Source organism: Papio anubis, chromosome 5 (assembly GCF_008728515.1).
Source record: "Papio anubis isolate 15944 chromosome 5, Panubis1.0, whole genome shotgun sequence".
Classification (NCBI taxonomy): Eukaryota; Metazoa; Chordata; class Mammalia; order Primates; family Cercopithecidae; genus Papio; species Papio anubis.
In genome coordinates, this window is record NC_044980.1 from 109,121,211 (window position 1) to 109,148,473 (window position 27,263).

The 27,263-nt window shown below is 34.8% G+C and overlaps 1 protein-coding gene and 1 long non-coding RNA gene across 12 annotated transcripts in view; one reads left to right on the forward strand and one right to left on the reverse strand.

The window, feature by feature from the left end:
* COMMD10 (COMM domain containing 10) overlaps positions 1–27,263 on the forward strand; it is a 247,673-nt gene that overhangs the window by 152,584 nt on the left and 67,826 nt on the right. The gene's annotated exons all lie outside the window — the stretch shown is intronic.
* LOC108586389 lies at positions 965–27,201 on the reverse strand. Its single transcript, XR_002522698.2, has 4 exons — positions 27,031–27,201; positions 24,374–24,428; positions 20,893–20,980; positions 965–1,048 (listed from the first exon to the last, which is right to left on the reverse strand). It is a non-coding gene; the product is annotated as an uncharacterized LOC108586389 (long non-coding RNA).

Consider the following 27,263-nt stretch of genomic DNA (forward strand, 5'->3'; position numbering starts at 1 on the left):
GCCAGATTCTGTCTCTCTTTTCTTTGTTCTTGGTGTACTAATTTGATTCCTCTTCCATGGCTATTCCACTTTTTCCAAGTCTTACCCTAAAGCCTTTCAAAGCGATATGATTAGATCAACTTTTTTTTTCTTTTTGTTTGTGGTTTGCACATCATATGCTGTACTTTGACTAATTTAATAATTTTTTCTATAATTCTGTGGAAATTTTAACTTTAATTTTGTTTTCCCCGACCTTTATAAAAACAAGGTATTAAATATAATATTTTCTAGTTACTGATTCAGGCTTTGTAAATTTGGCACTTAATACTTTCACTGTTTTACAACAGAAAAGATTATCTTAACTGACCACTAACAACGTAATTGCCAGTTTGGTGCATGAAATCTGTAGTTAGTACTAATTTCAAAATAGTGTTTCTTGGCAGATAAACCCAAAGCTCAGAATATTCTGTATGATTTTTAGTTCTAAAGAAGTACCTTGCAAGTATTACTGTTAGTCTTGTTTTGTGCAGGAAGTAATAGACCAGGAGAGTTAAAAAGACTTATTTGTTTATTCATATGGCTAGTATGTGTGGTACTACTGAACTGAACCCATGCTTCTGCCTCCTAGTTAAATGGTCTTAAAACACTAAGAAAAAAAGCCAACATATAAAATTCAATAGCGGTTAGTAGCAAGGAATTCAGTGTTATCTGAAGTCATAGCATGCTTGTTAAAATATTTTCAGTTAATTTTCTCCATGCATCACTTAAATATGTTTTTATATATATTTAAAATTTTTTTGTACAGATCTATTTAGCAATCTTCTTTAAGATATTGTTAGCTACTCATTCACAAAAATGGTGACATCTTATTTTTAAAAAACATTTTATATAGTTACTCTATTCTGGTGCAATAATAATACTACACACTGGGTAATTTGTAAAGAAAAAAGATTTATTTGACCCATAATTCTGAAGGCTGAGAAGTCTGACAGCAGGATTCTGGCATCTGATAAGGGCCGTCTTGCTGCATCATTATGTGGCAGAAGGCATCACATGAAGAGGAGTTGTGCTTAGGAGACAGAGAAAAAATCGGGGCCAAACTTATTCTTTTTATAACTAACCCACTTCCTTGATAACTAACTCACTCCTGCAATAACAGTCTTAATCCATTCATAAGGGTAGTACTCACATGAACTAATCACCTCCTCAAGGTCCCACCTCTTAATACATTTGCAATGGCAGTTAAATTTCAATGTGAGTTTTTGAGGAAACAAACCATAGCAGTTACGTATTTTGTTAAACTTAAGCATTTTGCACTATTAAAATTATGTGTGTATATATACATATATATATGCACACAAGCACATATATACAGGCATACTAATGTGTTTATATGTGTGTTTATAGATCTTTTTCCTTGGAAGATGAATAATTATATTTTAAAAGTCATTAATGGTAGGGATGACAGCAGAGGAAGCTGTGAAATACAATCTAAGTAATATAGAGAATAAGGTAAGTATTTTGAAAACTGCTCAGTAAATTAGGGTGTATTTGTTGACAAGTAATAGATCACATTACAAACTTACCATTAGACATTGTTATTTATCTAGTAAGCATTTATGAATAGTCTGTGGTGATCTGTGTGTTTATATTCCACGTACGGTCTGTCAACAAATCCTGTCATCTCTACTTTCGGGTTATATGCTAAATGCAACTACTTCTTACTACGTTTATCTCTGCCACCTTATTTCAAAACCAGGTTTTACTTATTTACTATACAATCTCGTCCAAGTGTTTATAGTGTTGGGATTTTTCTTTTCACAATCATTCATCGTAGGTAAAGAACTTATTTTTCTCTCACATGGTACATTAAAAGTAGAAGCAAGCAGGTAATTTTCTTAAAAACATTTTTTTACTTTGTCTAATATTATTATTATTCCTCTAGAAAAAATAATAATAACACATAGTTACAAGAACAGAATTGAGGAAGGTGACTTAATATTTGGAATTATTATTATATTTAATACTATTTTAGCTTTTTATCAATGCTTGGTATATTTTTTTAATAATTTAAATGTTGCTAAATTTTGGGCAAAATTACAATGGATTCATTAGGTTAGAGTTCTTCAGATAAATTGAACCAATAAGAGATGGTTATATCTCTGTATAATTATGTTTATGTGTGTGTGTATGTATATGTACATATATTTGTATGTATATGCAGTTGTGCATCACTTAATGACAGGGATACATTCTAAGAAATGTGTTTTAGGCAATCTGATCCTTGTATAAATGTCATAGAGTATACTTACATAAACCTAGATGGTATAGCCTACTACACACCTATGCTGTATCATATAGCCTGTTACTCCAAGACTATAAACCTATACAGCATGTTACTGTGCTGAATACTATAGGCAATTGCAAGACAATGTTAAGTATTTGTATATTTAAACATAGAAAAGGTAATGGATTGCACTACCACATTATGATGGCTACAGCATCACTAGGCCATAGGAAATTTTGGTTCTATTTTAATCTTATGGGGCCACCATTGTATGTGCAGTTCATCATTGACCAAAACATCATTATTCAGTGCATGACTGTATGTATATATTTGTTACTTATTAGCACATTAATATGGATTTGTATAAAGAAATTTCTAGTAATGCCCAAATAACATACATAGATGCATTTTTAATTGCTTCTGGAATAGATGGAGAATTTTAAATAAGTAGATTCCAAAGGTCAAAACAAGTTTAATATATGCCTATTTGCAGCTACATTAAACACATACACACACACACTCTCACTCACATACTCACAGAGGCAGTCAACTGTTCATGAAATATTAATAAGATTATATTTTACAATGATATTTAAAACTTGAAACATACATACAAGACAATGAAGTGTGATAGCTCAGAGCACAGGCTTGGATCAGATAGAACAACAGTTGACTTCTAGCTCTGGACTTTCTGAGCCTTGGTTTTCTTATGTGTCAAGTAATGATAATATCTACTTCTTTGTGTTGATTAAATGAGAATATATGTAAACTACTTGCCATGGTGCCCTGTACACACCATACACAATAAACTATTGTCATCAGTATTTTAATTCAAAATTCCTTCCCCTGAACACAACTTGATAAATATCCTTTGGGTTTCTGTTCCAGCTTTCAAAAGTTGATTTAGTTTGTAATGTAACTTAGTGTAGTATAAATAATACCATAGAGTGAAACAACCATCTGTAGCAGTGGTTTGATGGGAAAATACAGTCACAACTACAGTTTGAAAAGCCAGAAACTGTATTTTTCCCTCCTGAAGTTATAAAAGTAGAAGTAGTAATCCTCTCTCCAGGCATCCTTTTATCTTTTGAAGAATAGAAGTAAATATATCTACATATCCAAGCCAGTAGTTGTCCTTCTGGATTGGGGCTTTTTGCAGAGCAGGCCTGCAAGGGGAATGAAGATCAGAAATGGAAATGAGGTTCCAATGACAGAAGGTAGTGAAATGCTGTGTGTGTGTATGTGTGTAGAATGCAAGGGGAGTTGGATAGAGAGGATCATGTGGGTGTAAAGTGGAAAGATAGGCCTAGGCCAGGGTGATAGATGTATAGAACTTCTTATGTTATGTTATGTTATGTTATGTTATGTTATGTTATGTTATGTGTAATGTTATGTTATGTTATGTTATGTTATGTTATGTTATGTTATGTTATTTTTTGAGACGGAGTCTCGCTGTGTCGCCCAGGCTGGAGTGCAGTGGCCAGATCTCGGCTCACTGCAAGTTCCGCCTCCCGGGTTTACGCCATTCTCCTGCATCAGCCTCCTGAGTAGCTGGGACTACAGGCGCCCGCCTCCTTGCTCGGCTAGTTTTTTGTATTTTTTTAGTAGACGGGGTTTCACCGTGTTAGCCAGGATGGTCTCGATCTCCTGACCTCGTGATCCGCCCGTCTCGGCCTCCCAAAGTGCTGGGATTACAGGCTTGAGCCACTGTGCCCGGCCCAGAACTTCTGATTTTAAAATAAGCGTGTAAGCTGTACACTATTTCATGAAGTTACTCTTGACATTTTGTTGAAATTAAATAATGAATTCATCATATTTTATGAGATCAACTTTAAGAAAACTAGCTGGATTTTTAATGGTTTGCTTCAACATAATAGTGGTATATAACAGTACAATCATCGAAGGCTATCAGAAAATCTATGTTAGAATTTTAATGATTATAGAAACTGGAATATTCTGTATATATCTAACACTTATAATTACTTGTTCTGGGGTATCCATAATAAAATTTATGTTATGTGGTTTTTGGGGTCAGTACTTTCAGGCATAAGCCTGGTGTATAACAGTGAATGCTCTTAGAAGATTGGGTCTGTATCTTTTATATCTGTAAATTACACAATGATAGGAAGTTAATATGTTAGGGATTTAATAAGTATGTTAATGATCTATAAAGATAATATGCTTTATTTTTTGATTGGTTTGTCATGTTTTATTGGTCTGCTTTCTGCGGGAATACCATTATGATATAACTTGCCAAGGAGTCCTAGGGTGTGAAAAAACAGTCTTCCCTTTTTTATTATGAGAAGTTCAGAGACCTTCTGAATATGTTAATGATTACCACTAAAGCAATTCTTTATAATTTTTCTACTAATATGGGTTGTAAAGTTGCCAGACTCACACAGATGTGAATACTAGGCTCCCTTGCTAGTTGAGTTCTTGTTACTGAACAGCAGTCTTACAGCTTTCTGTTAGTATGATTCAAATGTGGGTCTTAGCAAAATGACAAATTAGCATAGACCCTGGACCTCTGGGTCATGGTAAAAATAATCCCTGAATATTAAGGATCTATGTAAAGATTCTTAACCTGTGTAGGGTCTATATTCAGAAGATCTGTGAAACTCCTGAAATTGTCTGCCGTATTTTGTGTATATGTGCACACATTTTTTCTGTGAAGCATGTGTGAGTACTTTCAAGTCTATAACCCATGAAAGGTTAAGGACCAATGGATTTGTAACCTCTTCAGAAGTCTTTTACATTGAGTAACCATTTGCCATCTCATTTCCTCGCTATATTGCATATACTTCTGGAAAAATGTAGATACCATGTATTTTTTTATCAGTCTTATTTTTATTTTCCAGAAAATTGTGGCCTTTTCATAATATGGTGTTATTTTTTATGTGATTCGTATTTTAGTACAAATACCATGTTAATGTGATTGATAAAATGTGAATGATTTATGAAATTATACTTACATATCCAAATTTGTTGTTAAAAGGGACAAAAATGAATTTTTTTGTATTTTACATTCAGTCCTTTTCATGGAATAGAATATTTTAAAACAACTTTGGCTTGAATTTTTATTTATCATATTTAGAAAAACCTGCTTTTATGAAAATACAGAACCCCCACTCTGTGGCTCACAGATAGTAGTAGTGCATTATATAGGGTAGCCTAAACAGTGGTTGATTATTGTGTTTGGGAATGTTTCATTCTCTCTGAACTGCACTTGAGAGTCAAACTTTGTCTTTAAACCTTTAGCTATTGCTTTCTGGACCTTTGTATTGCGTAAGGGATGCAAACTTCTTGGAAAGTAGAACCACACAGTTGTAAATGAGCAAGGGAAGAAATAGAAAATATAATTATTATCTTCATTAATGTTTTTGAAGTAGACAATGAGTAATTTCATAATTACAGTATTCACTCTCATGAAATTTACCAACTACATTAATGAGCAAATGTGAAGCTGTTTTGCTAATTGTGGAAATTAAATTTTTGAAAACAAAAATTTTTTATTCTGTCACCAAAGAAAGCAGCACATTGGTTATGTTAATAAATAAAAATAATAGAATGAACAGTCATTCATTGGATGTTTAATTGTTACAGGCACTTTTATATATTACCTTATTCGATCTTAACCACTATAAGAATTAAATAATATTGCCATTTTGATGAGGAAACTAAAACATATAGAAGTTTCTTCAAGGTGTTGTATGTGACCTTCAAAACCAGGCAATAAATGGTTGCTCAGTATTTGCTAAATTAATTGCATTGAAACATCTTTTTATCTCTGATCTTTTCATTGGTATTTTCATTTCCTCATTTATCTGCACTTAAATTATGGCCTCAATTTTGGGACTCCAGACCTCAGTATACATAACATAGGAAATATACCCAGTTAAATGTCTACTGCATTGTTTCCTGCAGTGATTCTTCTTTTTATAATCAAAGCAGTGTGTAGCAAGCTTTTATCATAATATTTTAGAGAAATATGATCTCTTTTATAATCCTGTTAGTGAAGTGAAACAGATTTTCTATACTTTCATCCCCACTTATTAGTCACAAATTATGGGGCTGGAGATCAGTTGAGATATTAGAAGTCTTTTCTGCACAGTCTTCTATGCAAATAGAGAAGGATTTTCATTTTTTCTTAATAGTTCGTGTTGTTTTTCCTAAAAAGTAATCCTTAATATAGTTTTTACCCACATTGGTTTAGTTTGAAAGAAAATATATTTTATTGATATATAATAATTATACTTTTGCTATTTCTCATTTTAAGGTATTGGCATCATTTTTAAATAGTGTTTGAATCTGCAAATGGATATCAAATATGAGTGTTATCCAATATAAGAAAAAGAAATGAATACTTGTATAGTCAACATTTTATACAAATGTAAGTACATAAAGTTTATATTAAAGAAAATACTTCAAAGTATTTTAAGTATTATAGCTAGTATTGATGCAGTATGGTCAAATTCATTTAGTGAAGGAGTCATTACTGCTACATCTAGCTTTTATAAAATTTGAAAAATTCATGAAGATTATATTAAATATTTTACCAATTTGGGAGACCAAGGCGGGTGGATCACGAGGTCAGGAGATCCAGACCATCCTGGCCAACATGGTGAAACTCCATCTCTACTAAAAATACAAAAATTAGCCAAGCGTGGTGGCATGTGCCTGTAGTTTCAACTACTCAGGAGGCTGAGGCAGAAGAATTGCTTGAACCCGAAGGCAGAGGTTGCAGTGAGCCAAGATCATGCCACTGCACTCCAGCCTGGGCGAAAGAGCGAGACTCCATCTAAAATATATATACACGTATATATATAATTTATATAAATATAGTACTTAATTTAAAAATAGCATTTCCGCTTATTCTCATTTGTTTATAATTATACTTCTAATATTTCTTATTGTAATTAATATGGAGTCTTTTAAAAAAACATTGCTTTTGTGAAGAAAATTTGGAGATGAATATTGGAAAATATACTGAATACCTGGAAGGAAAATAATTTTTTTTTGTCCTTCTTAATATAGAGGTCAAAATAGAAAAGCAATTTCTAAAGTTGCCATTCGTGGGAAAGGAAAGGCCTTATCATTTATAGAATTTGATATCAAGGGAACAGTTCTGAAGTAAAACAATCCAGACCATTACCACACTGATAATTTTCTCCAATTAGGCAGATTAGAGGTTTAATCCTAAAAGAACCCCAGTATCCAATACTTTTGCCTACATTTTTAACATTAAGGAAATCCTTTTTTAAAATTTATATTTTTAACCATCACACGAGATTTTTATTATTGGAAAAAGAACAGACGACAAATTAGAAGGTTTCTCATTGAGGACGATTGAGTTTTTAAATGTATGTTAACAGAAAGTAGGAAAACTGATCACACTTAGCATGTATACAGTACTTATATGGACTGGAAAGTTTGTTCTTGTGCTTTCAGTAGAAACATAAAACAAATATGATGTTCTCACAGAAATAGTTTCATAATAGGTTATGTTTTTGTATAAGTCCCATATTTTCACCAGAACTATTACAAACATTATAGTCATCAGCAAATGTCACACATGTCTAGCATAGAAATTTCTTTTGTTGTTGTTGTTGTTTGTTTGTTTGAGACGCAGTCTTGCTCTGTCACCAAGCTGGAGTTCACTGGCGCGATCTCTGCTCACTACAACCTCCACCTCCCTGGGGTTCAAGTGATTTTCCTGCCTCAGCCTCCCGAGTAGCTGGAACTACAGGTGCACGCCACCACACCCAGCTTATTTTTGTATTTTTAGTAGAGATGGAGTTTCACCATGTTGGCCAGGATGATCTTGATCTCTTGACCTCGTGATCCACCTGCCTTAGCCTCCCAAAGTGCTGGGAATAGAGGCGTGAGCCATCGCACCCGGTCCTAGCCTAGAAATTTCTAAAGTGTATATAAATTAATCATATCAATTCTAAATTACAATTTTCTTAACATTTTTTAACCTGTTCTTCAGTTTTTACACTATATTTTTAGTCCAAAAAAAGATGATAGGATTTATTAGGATATTTTGAGGGGAAAGATTTTTAAATAGGTCATTTTGAAGATACTTTTGAGTAGACATAGTCATTACATAGTTATTAAAAACCAGAACTTTATATATTTTTATAAAAGGATTTCTAAATTCTAAAAGTAATAAATGACCTTAGGGAAGATTTGGAAAATACAAACAAGTATAAAGAAGAAAAAAAAGTTCCCCCAATCCCACTGTGCAAATCAACCACTCTTTTTTATTTTTTCCAGGCCAAACTGTAGCCAGCTTTATTAAAGATACTTTCCATAAACAGTCATGGTATTTCAGGCAGGACATGGGCAGACATTCATTAACAGTATACAACAACTTTCAAACTCCCTTCTTCAATGGACTACCGAAAATCAGAAAGCCACTATAAAATCCAATGAAGTCTTCATCTGATGCTCTGAACAGGCAAAGTTTGGAGTGAGGGTTGACATTTCACATTTAGCATGTTGTTTAACAACTTTTCACAAGCTAACCCTGACTTTCAGAAAGTGAAATGAAAATGGTAGAATTTATCTGAAGATCCACAATCTAGAAACGGAGCCACTGCTCTTTTGACAGGTGCCATCTCAGTGGCATCACTGGAAAGTCCAGATTGCCTGACACACTGGTAACCAATGAGTGGGGGTCAGGTCCCAACAGATGTCTGGGTTTAAGGGAGTTAAGTCTATGCTGAAAGGTGGAAAGGGAGAAGAGAACATAAAAACTAATTTGTTTTTCCATACCACAAGGCTTTTGTGCCAAAGTGGCCATGTGTGTCAAAGTCAGGGAATCCCTCCTCCTGGAAGCCAAGAGGACGTCTCTCAGAACTAAAAGGGAAAGGTGTTTTCCCCACATCAATCCAGCTTCGAAGACACTCTGTTAGTGACGTATGCCCCTTCTCCTCAAAACAACAATGAAGTGTTCTGTGTGCTAACAATATAGCTTAAAAAAAAAGTAAAACAAAATTCTGCATTTTTATGAAACTTGATAAAAATTGTATTTCAAACTGTACAGTCACCAGAAGTACAGTTATCAAAAATACACATACTTCACTTGGCATCTCCATCCAGCACCTTCAGCTTTCTGTGCCTGGTCTGTTTTGACATCCCCATTTTCCCCTCCTTGCCAGCATCAGCTTTTCCCTTTTTCCCTTTGGGTACCTTCTCTCCCTTCTTGGCAGGGGACTTTTTAGGCCTGAGCTCTGGCTTTGGAGGAGCAGTTTTAGCAGACAACCTCACAGATCTTCTCTGTGGTTCGTCTTTTACCTTGACTTTATCTCCTTTAGCATCCCCTTCAGTCTTTCTCTTGTGATGGTGGTAGAACATAGGTGCTGGGCATAGGATGCAGCGGCATGCGGGCTTTGGTCGGTCTAGGGGTCGTTCCTCCCTCTTCTTCACACTGCTCCAAATCAACCACTCTTAATAGTGAACTCTTTATAAATACCACTGTGTACATTTAAGTTGTTTATTATTTTTCACTGTTAAAAATAGTTTTTCCTCATACAATTTCTAAGGATGCTTCCTGATGACAGCAAAATGCAGTTTTCTAAAGAAATTTATCCAACTTGATAAAAGCAAGAGTTCTTCACTTAGGACAGGTATATGGGCTAGCTGTAAGCGCTTCCCTAATCTCTGTTTGACACAAATTTTCTTGGAAGTAAGGAAAGTAGAACCATATTCCCAGGAAGCATTCTCTTGGTGAGAGAGAATAGAAGAAAGAATACATACTATGAGAACATTTTAGGGACAATTCTGAATAGTAGAAGAGTAGTAAGGTCTCCAAAAGAACTTACATTCCTTCTTTTGTCACTGGAAAATCCCAGCTAGCTTTGAATAGGGCGTTGACTCTACCCCCATATTAATATTCTTAGAGTGTGTTATAGATTGAATTGTGCTTCCTCAAAATTTGTATGTTGAAGCTATCTTTCCCAATGTGTCTGTATATGGAGATAGGGCCTTTAATGAGGTAATTAAGGTTAAATGAGGTCATAAGGTAGGGCTGTAATCCAGTATGACTGGTGGCTTTGTAAGAAAAAGACTAGCTACCAGGTGTCTGCTTTAATAGAGAAAACCTATGAGACAAGACCATCCAAAAGCCAAGGAGAGAAGCCACAGGAGAAACCAGCCCTGCGGACAACTTGATCTTGGACTTTGAGCCTCCAGAACGGAAAGTCTGGAGACTGTTGTTGAAAATCTGGAGACTGTTGTTGGTGGCTGTTGTTTAAACCACCCAGTCTGTGGCGTTTTCTTATGGCAGCCCTAGCAAACCAATACAGATAGTTTTCTTTCTTCTTTTTTTTTTTTTTTTTAAACTAGTAGTGCTGTAGGCAGAATAACAGCTCCCCACAGATAGAAACTGCTAATCTGTGGACTATGTAAGCGTTAACTTAAAAGGAAAAAAGATTGGGAGACTCTCCTGGGTTATCTAGGTAGGCCATAAGCACAATAATAAATGTCCTTATAAGAGAGAGGCAGAGGGAGATTTGACACAGACATATGTAAGAGAAGTTGCTGCGATCACTAAGGCAGAGACTAGGATAATGGCCACAAGTCAAGAAATGCTGGCAGCTAGAAGGAGGAAGAGGCAAGAAGCAGATTCCCAAGAGGGAATGCAGCCCTCCTGACTCCTTGTTTTCTGCCCCGTGAAACTGTTTTTGGACTTTGTGAAGGAATACATTTCTTTTCGTTTAAGCTATTGAGTTTGTAGTAATTTGCCTTCAGCAGCCATAGGTAACTAATGCAAATAGCTGCTGAAAATACCAAATACTTTTCAGTGTCTAATGATGTAATCTTATGGTTTTTGAATCATATCATGTTTGCTTTCTAATTTGTGAAGAAATTAACTATGTCAATATACTTTTCTATTTTTTTGTAAACTCTAACTCATGCTGGTATTTTTTTTTCATACATTGACTGATTTGATAATATTTTGATAGAGGTTTTTTATTAAGGAATTAAATAGTCTCTACTTTTTCTTTTTTATACTGTCTTTGTCAGGTTTGACTCATAAGGTTATATGTTAAATTGTTTTGGATACACAGTGGGAGCCCCGGTTATTCTAACCTTGAAAGTCAGTTATCAAAGCTGAAGCTTCCTATGATAGACAATTGGGAGATAATTTTGGCTCTTAAGTAGAAGAAGCCATATTAAAGTGTGTTTTTAAGATAATAAGACATAACAGTACATCCAAAAATTGCTTATAGGTACTTAGGGAGCAAAATCAGGCATTAAAGTTTCAGAAAACAATCTAGGTACTGAGTTTCTCAAACACATTCTGCCTCATTCATGTTCTTCAGGAGTGAAGACTACGTGACTTGAGTTGGGGGGGATTTAATCAGGAAGTAAAGGAATTCTAAGCCCCTAGAGAATGTCACAGTAGATGACTGAGAGGTGATCATGTTTATCTTTTCCCTGTAATTCTTTTATTCCTTTGAAAGAGGTGAACATCATAGATAATAAACTTTGAGAATGTTAGGGTACGGCAGGGAACATATCTGTATAGGTCAGAATTTCTGAGCTTGGCAGCCTTGGACTTTTTGTGAGAGAAAGAAGAGTAGAGTTATAAGGATCCATGGATACATATGTAACCCAAGTATTGTATAAACACGGGAAAAATAATACAACTTACATGTCTATTATTCCAGATTTTCAAATATACTTAATTACTTCGTAAATCTAAATCATCAACGGAAAAATTATGTTTCTAAATTTGTGGCACCTTTAGTTAATGCTTTCAAACAACAAATAATAAGAGCTTATACCTGTTACCCTATGGGAATCTGTAAAGTGAGTTTAAAATAATTATTTTAAAGGTACCATCTTCTAAATGAAACCCTCCCTATAAACTTATAAAATTAATCAGGGAAGAAGGGATAGCGAGAAACAAAACCAAGCTTGCAGCACATTCAGCATTAATCACTAGGTCAGGCTTGCTCTCTGATCTGCTTCTTCACAGTTGTTTGGTGCCTATTGTCCTAGAATCACACGGACCTTAGATTATAGTTCTCCTTAACTGCTCCATAGATAACAACTTGAACATTATGAAACATTAAGTTTTCCCTTTGAGATATTCTTTTTTTTTTTTTTAAAGTGTTCCAAAGGCACATTGGCACCTTTAAGATATTCTTTCAGGTCCTGCATACCAGTGAAACTATAGGCACCAGCTGGTCTGATGGTGAGCTGACTCAGCAAAGAACACACTCTGTATCCTCATGATTTCATCTCCCTTACTCCAACCAATCAATGACCCCAATTTTCCAACCCCTTGCCCTCTACTATCCCCTTAAAATCCCTGGCCCAGAACTCCCCTGGGAGATGGATTTGGGGGTCTCCTCTCATCTCCTTTCTCAGCCACCCTGTAGTCATTAAATTCTTTCTGTGTTACAAACCCTGCTGTCTCAGTATATTGGTCTGTTACTGTACAGCAGGCATACAAATTTGTTGGTCTTGAATATAAACACCAGTCCCTTAATCTTATTACTGAGGATACTCTTGGCTGTATAGTTACTCATGGTTACATTGCTAGTTAGTTACAGAACCCTGGTGAGAGCCTGTGTTTTCAAGATCTCTTCAAAATGCTGTGAAGAAAAGATCTTAGGTTTAGGTCTTAGTAGTGATTATTTTGTTTGACTTTGGAAAAGTGTAGATACCTGCATCTCCTCACTGTGAGCTATGCACAGATGAAATGTTGCATTATTACTTTTTGAAAGATGCAGGATAGCTTCTGTTTTTGAACATTATGCTTTAGTAGTTGTAGCCACCATTCTTTATTTAAATGAGTAGAAAATCAAGAGGAAAGTAAGGATGGATTTTTGCAGTCCTTTGCTTATTTTCCAACATTTTTTCTTACCAGAGAAAACATAACTTAGATAGGTAGATAGGAAGGGAGGGAGGTAGATAGGCAGGTAGTTAGTTCAACCAGAAAAAAATAAAGTCTGTTTTAGCAGGTTGTGAGAAGATGAACTGAATCTGTCAATGTGCGCATCTTCTTTAGTTAGCAGGAGTGGATGTGGGTAAGCCTTGGTGCAGCAAATAATACTAATAAGTGCCTATGTTCCAAATAGAGATGTGGTCATAGGAGGGGGAAAAAATGTTAATGCTATCTGGGGTGTTAAGAAGTTAGGGAAAGGCACAGAGCATAATTGAGATGAAATTGCAACTTCTTACTCTCTTCAGTGATAGCTAAATCTAATTTAAGTCTGTTACTCTGTTCTCATGAAAATATTCTCAAGAGTTGAAGAAAATAGTAAGGCAATCTATGTGGACCTTAACAAAACTTAGTTTTGACTATTGGAATTAAATTTTAATATTTTAATTTGGAAATCTACTCATCCTGAAATCTCTTTTAGTAAAAACATGGAATCTTTTAATATGCATTAGAATTATTTTGGTCAATAATTATAGTTTCTGTACCAATTAGGGTATCAAACTCTTATATTTAAATTATATTAAATTGACTCATTGACTCATCTAGTTAAATGGGAATATGCTTTCAGAAGTAGAATGAAGTCTACTTGTATTTGTAAAGTTGACACAATGTTTTATGAGGGAATTTAATATTCTTTTCAGGAACATGAGGCTGGACAGAAAGATAGTCGTGCAAAAAATTATCTCAGTTTTTCATTTTGGCCTTTTGTTCACAAAAGAGCTAGAATTCAAAAGAAAACAACATTTAGCCTATTTATTTATTTATTATTTTTTGAGACGGTGTCTTGCTCTGTTGCTCAGGCTGGAGTGCAGTGGCACGATCTCGGCTCACTGCAACCTCCGCCTCCCAGGTTCAAGCAATTCTCCTGCCTCTGCCTCCTGAGTAGCTGGGACTACAGGTGTGCACCACCATGCCTGGCTAATTTTTTGTATTTTTAGTAGAGACAGGGTTTTACCATGTTGATCTGGCTTGTCTTGAGCTCCTGACCTTGTGATCTGCCTGCCTCGACCTCCAAAGTGCTGGGATTATGAGCATGAGCCACTGCTCCTGGCCCCCCTTTTTAATATTATGGTTATTTTAGTTGATATCTTCAGATTCCTCTTGATTGGAGTATATAAAATATGGAATAGCATTGTGTTATTTTAATTTTACTTGTCTATGTTCTTATTTCTTTGAAGTTGCTATTTTTCACTATATTTTGCCGTCACCTATAAATTATAAATATCAGTCTTAACAGGAGTCAGGTATTTTCTATATTGAATATTTTTTTTTAAAAAAGGAGATAGGATAAAATATGACGAAGTCAAATCTAAGAATTACTTTAGAAAAAAAAGTCAGAGGATTTTTATTTAGTATTGAGAAGTATAAGGTAAATTAAATTTATAGATCAGAGAAAAAAGTTTTTATTACAATGTAATATGTGAGACAAAAAAATAGGATATGATTATCTACATTTTATTTGAATATCATTTATTAAACAAATATTTACTTAGCTCCAAATTATGTAGTAGAAAGTGTCTCAGGCTCTGGGAATATATTTGCAAACATACTGGTCAGTGAAACATTAAATTTCTAATTAGAAATTTTAGAAGTTCTAAGAAAGCAGAAAGCTCATGGTCCTTTTGGAACATAGTCTAGGGAGATTTAACGTTATCCAGAGAAGCTCGGGAAAAATTTATGTGACAGAGACCATAGGGTTGAGTCAGAGAGGGACAGAAGGGGTTTGGAGAGAATGTTATTGGAATGCAGGAATCGTATGTTCAAAAACTCTGAAGAGACTATAATGTATCTTTCAGGTAAGATACCCTGAAAGAAGTTCATGATCACAGGAGTGGAGTCAGTGAGAAGAGGTGTAACTAGACTGGAATGGTTCAAAGACAACACTTGAAATTATCTGATTAAAATAAGCCACTGAACATAGCCTTAAGAATGATGGTTATTCCATTTGGTATTCTTTGCTGAACTGCTTAACAGTATTTTTATGTTTCCATGTGCTGGATTCATTTTAGAAATGTGTTAAAAAGTAAAGCATGTATTAGAAGCACCAGTATAAGACCATGGAAATAGTTTTACTGTTTGTCTCTTTTGTTTTATATTTTTTAAGAACAAAGCTTCCATTTTCAGCTTCCATCTCTTGGACTATTCATTTAACCTTGATCTTTTGGTTTCTCAATCCAAGTTCTAAGGATTCTGAGGTTGGTCGTTTAACTCTTAATCCTTTTAAAAAATTGAAGCAATGTATTTTTTCAGTGAAAGATAGTTCATAAATCTTGCTGCTCAAATAAATCATTAGTCTATATGAGGACTTCAGTTGGGAATTGGTTTATTCTTGTTCACTAGAATTAGGAAACCCTATGTAGATAGGAGCCATCTCTGTTTATACTTGTTGTCTCTACAGTTCCCAGCCATTGCCTAGTATATTAATCCATTTTTGTTGCTATAAAGGAATACCTGAGACTGGGTAATTTACAAAGGAATGATATTTATTTTAGCTCATGGTTCTGCAGACTGTACAGGAAGTATAGTGCTAGCATCTGCTTCTGGTAAGACCTCAAGAAGCTTACAATCATGCTGGAAGGCAAAGGGGGAGTTGGCATATCACATGGTGAAAGGGAACAAGGGGCGGCTCACTCTTCTAAACAATCAGATCTCATATGAACTCAGCGAGAACTCATTTATTGTGAGGACAGCACCAAGCCATTCATGAGGGCTCTTCCCCCAAGCCCCAAACACCTCTCCCTAGGCCCACCTCCAGCATCAGACATCCCATTTCAACATGAGGTTTGGAGGGGACAAAATATTCAAACCATGTCACCTGGGATATTATTGATGCACTTATTTGTTGATTGAATTAATCATAATTTTTGTTGGCATTACATTTTATTTTGACTTTAAATGCTGATTAGTATTTGATAGTTCCATGGTTCTGCGATAACATTTAGGCTTGTAGTGAATGAAACATTGCAATATTGTTTAACCTTTTCTTTTAAATTTAAATAAAAGATGGATAAGAATGTTACTTTAAAATTTTATATAATATCCTTTAACAATCTGTAGGCTAATCTTTAGTTTATGGGACTCCCCATAAACTAGGGTAATTTCTCCTAACCCATCATGCAGTTTTACTGATTCTTCTGCCATTTCCAATTTGTTGCTGTGCCCATTTGGTGAATATTTTATTTCACTTATTATACTTTTTAGATCTAGAGTTTTCTTTTTTTCGTTTCTGTTTTTCTCTTGAGATTTATTCTGTGTTCACTCACTGATAGCATATTTTTCTTCAGTTCTTTGAATATATTTATAATAGCTTTTTTGAATTATTTTACTTGCTAAATACAACATCTGAGCCCAGTTAGAGTCATTTGTATTGAGTGTATTTTTTCCTAATTTCTTGAAGACTTTCCTGTTTGTTTTGGGGGATTTTTGTTTGTTTGTTTGTTTGTTTTGTGGTGTATGTAGAAATTTCTGGTTAAAGACTAGACACTGGGAAACACGTGGTGAAATGACTCTGGGTTCTGTTATATTCTTTCGAGGACCTTGGCTTTTTGTTCTAGTAGGCAATTGACTTCCTTGGGTTGAAACCACAAACTGTCTCCTGTGAGGTATTCAGCTTACACCTTTCCTCTGCTGCTTTGTTAACCTGAACACCTGTAGGTCCCCCTTGTACATGCAGATGCTCATCTTCTCTGTTGTTTCTTTGTGTCTCAGAATTTCCTCCTAATTGACAGTAGCTATGCCAGCTTTGGGCCCTGTACTCTGACACATCAAGCCTGTCTAGATTCATCTTTCTACCACTCAAGCTGTAAATGATTGAAGAATGTTCTCAGTTAATAAAAGAATCACTGATTTTAAAATGTGTTTTTTTTTTTTTCTCTTCCTGCTTTTTCACTAGGCTTCATAGGCCTCCCTTGCTCATGTGTAATTTTTGTTGTCCGCCAGGAATTTGTGTAGTTTGTGCTCTAAATTTGAGTCTCGTGCCTTCTGAGATTAGCTTGGTGCTAAGATTTTTCCTTTAAATTTTCAGCTGTTTTTCCAGCTCTCAACTCTTAAGTTCTAGCATCTTTAGCCAGTGCGATGCCATTTTTTTCTTCTCCTTTTTTGTAGCTGTAGCTATGGAGTTTGGTCAGTGCCCTGGAGCCAGTATGAACTCTCAATTCTTACCCCTTCTAGTTTTCAAAATAAAACTCTCTTCAGCCTTATGTCTGCATTTGAAAGTTTAAAGTATCTTTAAGTAGTTTGTTTGCTTTAATCTAGTATCTTATTATTGGTATCTCTGGGGTTTTGTATGGCCACGTCAGTTTTTCTAATAACCAGAAGTTAAACTACTTCATCCCTATTGATTTCAAATAGTACATTTAAAACAAGAGCTTCTAAACATTCAATAAAATTCAAATGATATTTTAGACATTAACTTACATCTCAACTCTTCCAAGTTTGTAAGTTCATGTTTATACTTTGTACTTCCCCTGTTTTTTTTTTTTTTTTTTTTTTTAAGATCAGCAAATTATATTTTAGCTGATGGACTTTTCTCAGTTTGTGTTAATTACATGGGTATCTCTATTTAGTAGTGCATTTAGAGTCACTATTTTTTACTGCTGCAGGTATCTAGACATTTGATTGGAAAATAGTTTGTCATTGAACTTAGTAGCAATATTGGGGGACTTGGTACTAAAAGGCACCAATCAACTTAGAAAACCAAGCCCTGTAGTAACACAAGGAAAAAAAAAATTTTTTTCCTGAAGCCAATACCTTGGGAAATAAAGATAATAGAAATGAAATCACCTAAGTGGATGACCTTAATATTTCTGAATATGTTCCATAACCTTCACAGGTAATAGTGGACTGGCAGCTGGGAGACAGAGGACAAAACATAAATGTAGAATTTCAAGGATCTTCCTATTTTCTGTTAAAGTAGCAGGAAGTATGAATTACTAGAGACTTTAGGTATAGTCAGATTGCTGAGTTTCAGTTTCAGATATTTTTCAGACGTTCTCCCACTTCACTCTCATTTCGTATGAGTTCATATTATTTTATGCCCCAGGCCCAAAGGGTAGATAAGTGTACTGCTCTAATGTATACTGTTTAGCTGATTCACTCTCCCCCTCTTTTGCCTTCTGGTTTCACAGAGTGGTAAGCAGGAAAGCAGGGTCTGTATCTATCTGTACTATAGGTTCACTATCCTTGCCATAAATTAAGTTGATCACTTAAAAAGTATCACTACTTTAGTACTGGATTTAGCTCACTTTTAACAGAAATTTCATGGTGATCTTTTCTTATTTCAAGGCCCTTAGATCTTACCCAATTTTCTCGTTAATGAAGCATCTCATTCTCCTTCAACAGGGCTTGGGTTTCCTTTGAACAAACATTATTCCTACCAATAATTCTGATTACTTTCTGGTAATTTAATTGTGGTTACCCATCCTCTTTATTCTCCATCAGTTCATTTTAGATATCCTTCTGATTTCCTTTTGTCTTTCACAAGATCTTTGAATCTCATTTTCTCTACATCTTTAATATGACTTGCAAAAAAAGTTCGTTCAATTTGTATGTCCTGCCACCAAATAGTACTCTGCTTGAAATTCCACATTTATGTTTTGTCTTCTCTGACACAGGTAATAACCAGTCCACTATTATCTGTGGGGGTTATGGAACATGTCCAGAAATACTAAGGCTGCCCACTTAGGTGATTTTATTCTTATTATCTTCATTATCCAAGGTATTGGCTTCAGAATGTTTTTTCTCCTCATGTTTTCTGACTTGATTCGTGATACCAAGCATTCACACAGCTTTTCAGTTTCTCAGCTTAGATGCAAGGAATGTTCAAAAGTTACTATCAGTGCCTTTAATCATGAAAAAGACAAGTAGAAGGAATTAGTTCTCTCGCCCAGGGACATCAGTGTGTATATATACCAGTGGGAATCAGACATCATGTCTAGGTAAAATCACTTATCACACTGCAGCTACTTTTTTCAACTGGTAATTTTAGCCAAACTAGGTCATGTTATAAATGTCAGCAAGGCAAAAGAGAGAATAAAATGTCATCAGAATAATGCACATACATTTCAGTGGAGCTTAAAATCTTTTATAGGAGACAGGATTATGAGGTACGAGGTTTTTTTCATTGCAGTGATAAATGTGAATACAGTTACTATGATTCTTTCTTAAGGTATTCACTTTGGCCTCATTCCTGCTTTCCTTAAAAGTCAAGTTAGCTTGTAGATAAGAGTTTTAAGCCAAATAAATAACAGTTATTGTAGTGATTTGGTTGAAAAATACACTTCTGCCGGGCGCGGTGGCTCAAGCCTGTAATCCCAGCACTTTGGGAGGCCGAGACGGGCGGATCACGAGGTCAGGAGATCGAGACCATCCTGGCTAACACGGTGAAACCCCGTCTCTATTAAGAAATACAAAAAACTAGCCGGGCGAGGTGGCGGGCGCCTGTAGTCCCAGCTACTCAGGAGGCTGAGGCAGGAGAATGGCGTGAACCCGGGAGGCGGAGCTTGCAGTGAGCTGAAATCCGGCCACTGCACTCCAGCCTGGGCGACAGAGCGAGACTCCAAAAAAAAAAAAAAAAAAAAAAAGAAAAATACACTTCTAATTCCCCTTTAAAAACTGAGAAGAAATATAGTGCAATGTCAGCCACAAAATCATTATTTTGATAGCTAACATCATTTGTATTCTAGGCTAGAATTTTAAAACAAAGTTCAAAAAAATAAAATTTTATTCACATTGTTGATTTTACCAAATGACACAAGCTATATGTTAATATTAAATTAATATAGGCAAATTAAAGAAAATATCACATTTATCACTTTCATATGTAGTAATTTTTATTTCAATAACCAGAATTGTAGATTTTAAAAAACGTTTGAAAATTTGCTTTAATAGGTTTGACAAAGAACCTTTAATAGACCACCGCTTTTTATTTCAAATTTTCAGTTAAACCTCAAGAAATAATATGGTCCTGCTGTGATTTTTAAATGAATGCTTTTGTAGTTGCATAAATTGTGTTTTTTCATGAATATTAGGATTGTAAAAATTAAGTCTGAATTCTGATCCTTTTCCTTTCAGGCTTATTAAAATAAGATCTTTTAGGATCACTGTGACTCTCTCCTTGTTAGTCTTATGTTGTAACTTAGCCCTGATTATAAACAAACTTTAACTGTTTCTTAATTCAGTTTTTTCTTTTGTCATGAGCAAAGAAAAATTACTGAAATGAGTAAGCATTGAGACATATTCTTGTATTTGAAAACTTAATGTGGGAGTCATATTTTTGACTCCCGGCTCAGGATAGGATTAAGTAGGGTAGATTATTTTATCTTTTTATAAAATATGTAAAATAAATATTTGCCTATAGACATTACAATTTATAGTAGAGGAGTTTCACATTAAAAAGATGCTGATTTGCCTTTACATTTAGGCATAAAAGGAGTATATAGAGAGCATTTATAATTTATCCACTTTAAACATAATTATTTTTTATTATTTCCCTTTGTACTATTTTTAATCCTACTCATAGAATGAAAGATGGGGCATCAAACTTGTATCTAAGATTGATGATATGTTTTGAGTCAGGGGCAGACAAATACAGTAATGGCTTAGTCTGATATACAGGCATTTTGGGTTCAATCTCTAGGGACAGGTATTCATATGTAATAAAACTTACCACTTGAACTGGCATTGACTGTCATTGTTAAAAATCCTAGCAGGATCAGCATTCACCGAGTAAATATAAAGATCGAATTTACCTTCTTCTGGCAAAGTAGGCAGAGAAGCAGGACAAAGCATAAAGACTTGTTAGCATTACATCTATTCAACTGTACTTCAAAGAAAAGAAGTGGCAATGATTAAGGGTACTGTTCAATTCAACAAGCAATTATTGAGCAGTTCTATAGCCCAACATTGTGTTAGCTGCTAAAGGATACAAAAGGAGAAGACAGTATGATTTTGCACTAAAGTAGTTTATCATCTAATTTGGAAGACAAATGTTTCGTATATGAAACAGCTAGAAAATAAATTATGACAGTATGTAATTGAATGTAGTTGTTCATGCAACAGAATACAAGCACAATTTATTTGTCCAGCAAGTGAAAAGATATATCTTTATTATGTTAAATTTTGTGTGGCAACATAAAGTAACATAGCCTGAGTTAATTCAGATCTTTGGTTATTTAAGATGAAAAAAACCCCAGCAATTTAAATGGTATTTATTTAAAATATCCTTTATTTTATTTATAGTCCTTTATTTAGACCACCTAAAAACACTAATTAGATATATGATTACTCATACCTGAGCCACCCCCCCAAAAAAAATCAAGAATAGCTTACTCACTGTTAATGATACAGTCCATTGAGTATAAACTTTATTAGGTTTGGTTCACTATTGATTCTTTGCCTCATATATCATAAAGGTTCATTCTGTCTGTTTTGCAGTATTTTCCAATGTCTAGGTATTCTGAATTATGGTCATTGAAAAGTAGGTCTCAAAGAGCATAGTAGTCTCCTTAGGTTTGCATAAGGAAGCGCCATGTAGCAAAGCAGCCTTACTATGTTTTTGTTTTTGCATTTGTTTTATTTTTATCTCCATTACTTGTTAAGTGGTAATAGTGTAGTAGCGTCTTAAAATACCATATTATTAAGATTCAGCCGGGGAACCTTCTCCTATTCTTTGCTCCTCGGATATTTCTCTACTGTACCCCCATAGCTCTTGAACATCTTATGACATATAACATTGTATTTTAATTTAATAAATTCATTTGTCTATTCACTAGACTGGCTTCTTTGCATTATAACCAGGATTTCACATAGATGCTGGTACCTCGTAGATTTCTAATAAATACCTGCTGAATTAAGGAAACATGAATTTATGTTCTACGTCATGATGCTAGTGAAAATTTGTTACTGTGTTTATTTCTCACAATAAAAAAACATGGGGTGCATCCTGTAGTTGCGTCCAGTAGGAATCAATTATTGATACCCAGTGATGTAGACCTTGTTTTAAAAAAAGAAAAGGAAGGAAGGCAGCCTCTTCTTTTACCAGTCTCCACCTCAACTATATAATTTTCTTTAAGAAAACTGATTTCAAAAGCTGTGATATCCATTTCTCTTTACTATAAACAGTTCTTGAAGTTGCCTTGACAAGCACAGATTCCTTGAATCAGTCCAAATACATGATATATAGATATATAATATGTGTGTGTGTTGACATCTTTAGTAGAAACAGCTTTTCAGATATTGATTTCATATCGTCTTCCTCCCACCTTTCCTTGCCTTCATGATTTCAGATACAGTTTCAAACTGCATCTTAATTGTAGGGAGTGGGGATACTATTTAGCCTCTGGGTCCTCTTTTTAAAGGTTATTTCTGATACTGCCTTGGAGTGGTTCAAACCCAAAATAAATGCAGTTTACTGCCTATCACTCCATACTTTTAAGATAGTTTTGCCAGCTTTTAGAGACTCTCAGATGTTCTAAAGTAAGGTCCGGCTGATTCTACATCCTGTTGGTGGTAGGTGTTAGTGCTGTCACTTTGGCAAAGTGTTTTTGACTTGAGATAGAATCATTAATCCAGGGATATCTTGTTAATAAATTTACTGACCACTCACTTGGAATTTTTGATGTAGCAGTTTTTAATAATACAGCTTTTTCACGTCAACAAGAGTACATTCTGACTAGTTCTATTTATAAAAGGATACAATACTAATGTTTAATATTAGAACAGTTAGCAGTAGTTAACTTTGGAGAACAAAAATGGTAGAGGTAAGGGGTCAGTAAGAGGACTTCTGAGGATGCAAGTAATGTGTTATTTATTCAGCGAGAGGTAGTCATATGGGTATGTTTATTTTGTGGTAACTCATTGAGCTATATGAATGCTATACTTCACTAAAATCTATGGAGATCAAAGGCTACTTTAGCAGCTTTAGTCTGATGACAAACATTATTTCTTAAACAATGGGCAAAATTTTCTTCTGACTTGCAGATTCCTACAGTCTAAAGGGAAAGATAAAACTATTTTAGTATGATAGCTAAAATGCTTTTGCTCTTTTAAAATTGTCATTATAAAGTGTATTGTTTATTTTAACTTTCATATGACTGGTATTGGCTACTTAAAATTCTTTAAAGAAATTAATTGGGAAATAACAATTGAACATGAATACGAGAGTACTTACTTCAAGACAATCCAGAAAAAAAAAGCAGAATATAAAATGTAATGTGTTTAACAAAAAACAAATGTCATTTTGTATTTAAAGAACAGTTTAAGATATGTTTAAAACAACTACTTCTGGACTGAATGATATTACTTCACACCCCCTCCATGGCAAAGAGGTCATCTAAGTTAGTTGTAGTCAACTGCACCAAGCTGAAGAGCCACTTTACACTGAACTGAATTTTGTATGGCAGCTGGAAAGAACCACAGACTTTAGTAACACATTCTAATTGGCAGAAACCCTGCTTCTGATGCTAAACAGCATGCCAGGATTGCATACTATATCAATTTCAGAAGTCCAAGTTACATTTGGATTTATTGTTTATCCAGCCACAAGTAAGCTGCCTTTTGTAACTTACCCATTGGCTTACTGGGTTATGAATTTCTAATTAGAAATGGAGGACTTTGAGATGTTATAAGTGGGGGCCCAATAATGAGTACTGCAGACACACAGATTGAATATCACTGTCCTTAAAAAAAAAAAAAAAAAAAAAGAAGGTCTTTTAAATTGAAATATCAAAATCATGATTAAAATCAAAAAGTAGACAAATGAGGTAGGATAAATTCAATCCATGGTGTTGGTACCAGTACTCTTCACATGAAAAAGGACTTTGGCATAAATATTCAGAAATAACAAAGATCAACCACCTTGGCCAACATGGAGAAACTCCTTCTCTACTAAAAATACAAAAATTAGCTAGATGTGGTAGCGGGTGCCTGTAATCCCAGCTACTCTGGAGGCTGAGACAAGAGAATTGCTTAAACCCCAGGGGGCAGAGATTGCAGTGAGCCAAGGTCACACCACTGCACCCCAGCCTGGGCAACAGCAAGACTCCGTCTCAAAAAAGTAAAAATAAATAAGAAAAAAGATCAATAAGCTGAAAAATACTATAAATTTGATGTTGAATAATTCGTTAGACATAAAATTACAGAGTACTTACATTTGTCAGGTACTCTTTTAATTGCTTTACATATATTGTTTAATTCTCAAACAACCTATGAGATACAGGATAAACAAAGAGAAGTTAAGTACATGTATAAGGTCACCCAAATGACATTTAAATCCAGGCAGTCTGATTGTAATTCTGTGCTCTTACCCTTAAAGGGATTGGGCAATTCCAGCTAAATGGTGTGCCTGAATAAAATGTGGAGCACGATAGCATTTATAATATTTATTCATTCAACAAATATTTATTCAGTGCTTACGACTAGGCCAGGCACTATGCTGGGTATTTAGGATATAATATTCCCCCACTTATCCATGGTTTTACTTTGCACAGTTTCAGTTACCTGTGGTTATCTGTGGTCTGAAAATAGGTGAATACAGTACAATAAGATAATGTATGTGTGAGAGAGAAAGACTACATTCTCGTGATTCGTATTACAGTATATAGTTATAATTATTCTGTTTTATTATTGTTAATCTTTTACAGTTCTTAATATACAAATTAAACTTATCATAGGTATGTATAATAGGAAAAAACTTAGTATATGTAAGGCTCAGTGCTTCTGGCAGTTTCAGGCATCTGCTGGGGGACTTGAAATATATCTCCCACAGATAAGGGGGAACTACACATAACAGTTTATGAAAGTCCTTGACCCTTGTGAAGTCGTATTCTAGTAGAGGTTTACAGACAATAAGCAAAAAAGTAAAACAACTAGGTTGTCTAATAAAATATTTACTTTCAAGCTATGAAGGGGACTGTAATTTCATAAGGTGGTCAAGGAAGCCCTCACTGATAAGGTGACATTTGAGTAAAGATTTGAAAGATGTGAGAGGATAACCCATGAGGAATGTTCTTGAAGTAGAACATTCCAGGTAAAGAAATCAGCAAGGGCAAAGTCCCTGAGAAGAAAATGAGCTTGGTATCTTCATGAACAAGGAGAGAGTTTTACTGAAGCACAGTAAACAAGAGGGAGATTGGAAGAGGAGAGGTGAGAGGATTGTAGTAAGACAGATGATGTAAAGCCATTGTTAGGATTTTTAGCTATTGTTTTCAAATGGGAAGCCATTTGCATAGAAAATCAGACCTCAAAATGTTGAAAGAAGGGTTCTAGAAGAATCCTTGATAACTGGAAAGATGAAGTTTTTACATTAACAGAGGAGGTAAAGAGTAATAATCAAACATAGGAAGATCTTCAGTCAGTGATGCTAAAGTGTCTGAAGAGTCAGGGTCCCCAGTAGGGGAAGGAGGAGAAAGACAGTGAAAGGAGTCTAAAATTTTCACTGGCATTGTAGGTAGAAAGACTAGGCTTTGAGTGGACATCTGCTATGGAAGTCAGGTGACAGTGGAGGCCAGAGTAACAAAGGCAGGCAGGGAAATTCTCAGAAGCATCAGAGTAATACAATGAAATTCCTCATAGAAATACTATCAAGGAAAGACAGAAAAAGCCATTGGACAGCTATGTCAATCAACTAGGGCAGCTTTGCTAATGAACACACTCTTAAATCTGGCAATTGAAAGGCTGCCTGTTTCAAAACAAACAAAAAAGTAATGAATAGCAATGAAAAGAAAAACATTTCAATTTTAGAATAATTATTAGTACAAGGTCACATGGACGGGAACAATTACCCATTGTTTACATAAATTCTCATGGTAGCAATAATCTAATGCATATGGCTTTGAAGATGAGTAAAATTATTACTTTAATACAGCAAAACTGGTAAATCATGAATGATGTAGACTGCTTATGCAAATATATTTGAAGTAAAGTAAAATTCAGTGTTCAAATGGAGAAACCATTGAAGTGTCCAGTAATGATGCATTTAAATAAGGTAATTTGGCTGCAACTCCATTCATCCGTAAATAATTTACACACAGATCGAGTTAGGAACTTCCGAAAAAATAGTACTCATTCTAAAAACATACCCAATTGGATAATTTCACCTATAAAGTTAAAGAGTACTGATTTTAAAGGATTCTCAGAGTCCGTTTTGTGAAGAGATCCCTTAAAGTATAATGGTGGCAGAGCACAGGGAAGAGCTCACGTGCAGCCGCAGGAGTGCTGGGGGAAAAGGGCAGCAGCTCCACTAAGCAGCCACTTAGAAAAGAGTTGGATAAGAGCAGTCTCTTCAGAGTCTGACACCTTTCATTTTACTGGAAAATCCCCACCTAGTCTGTCTACATCTTACCAGTGAACTTCTTCAAATGTAAAGGTATTTGTAAGAGGACATAAAAATCAATCATTTGTGTAATATAATTTCAGATCTGTGCCTTTCATATGTATTTTTACCACTTATTTTTTCCATTTGTGAAATGTGCTGGCACCTACTTTAACAAACTGATACAATCGAGAAGAGAGAGTGTGGGCTACTAATAAGCTCATCAGTCAAAACATAGTCAAAAACAGAGAACAGGTTGATAACAAATACTTAATTCTTTTTAGGAGTGTTTTTGGTCCTACAGGATTCAGAATGATAAAAGCTGTAATTCCATTTGGCTGCAAATTGTAGGAATGTTGCTTGCTTGTTCCATTTTGAATTCCAGGTTGAATCAGTTGCTTTCTTGAACAGTTGGAAAGCTGTCATTTAAGCATTTCAGGTATTTCACTTTCCTATTACAGTCCTGGGTTAGATTTGTTATTTCATAGCTCTCACCTCTTCATCTATTACAATTTTCCCCGTCATTTAATTGGAGTATATCCTCAAAGATCTTCCACAGAAAAGGCACACTGGAGATACAATTTCAGAGTTCTTGAAGGTCTGAATTATCTCTGTTTGCTTTCATATTTAATAGATAGTTCGGGTATGTAGACTTCTGTTTTCAAAATCATTCTCCTGTAGAACCTTGATATTTCCTCCATTGTGTCCTGGAATTTAGGGTTGCTGAT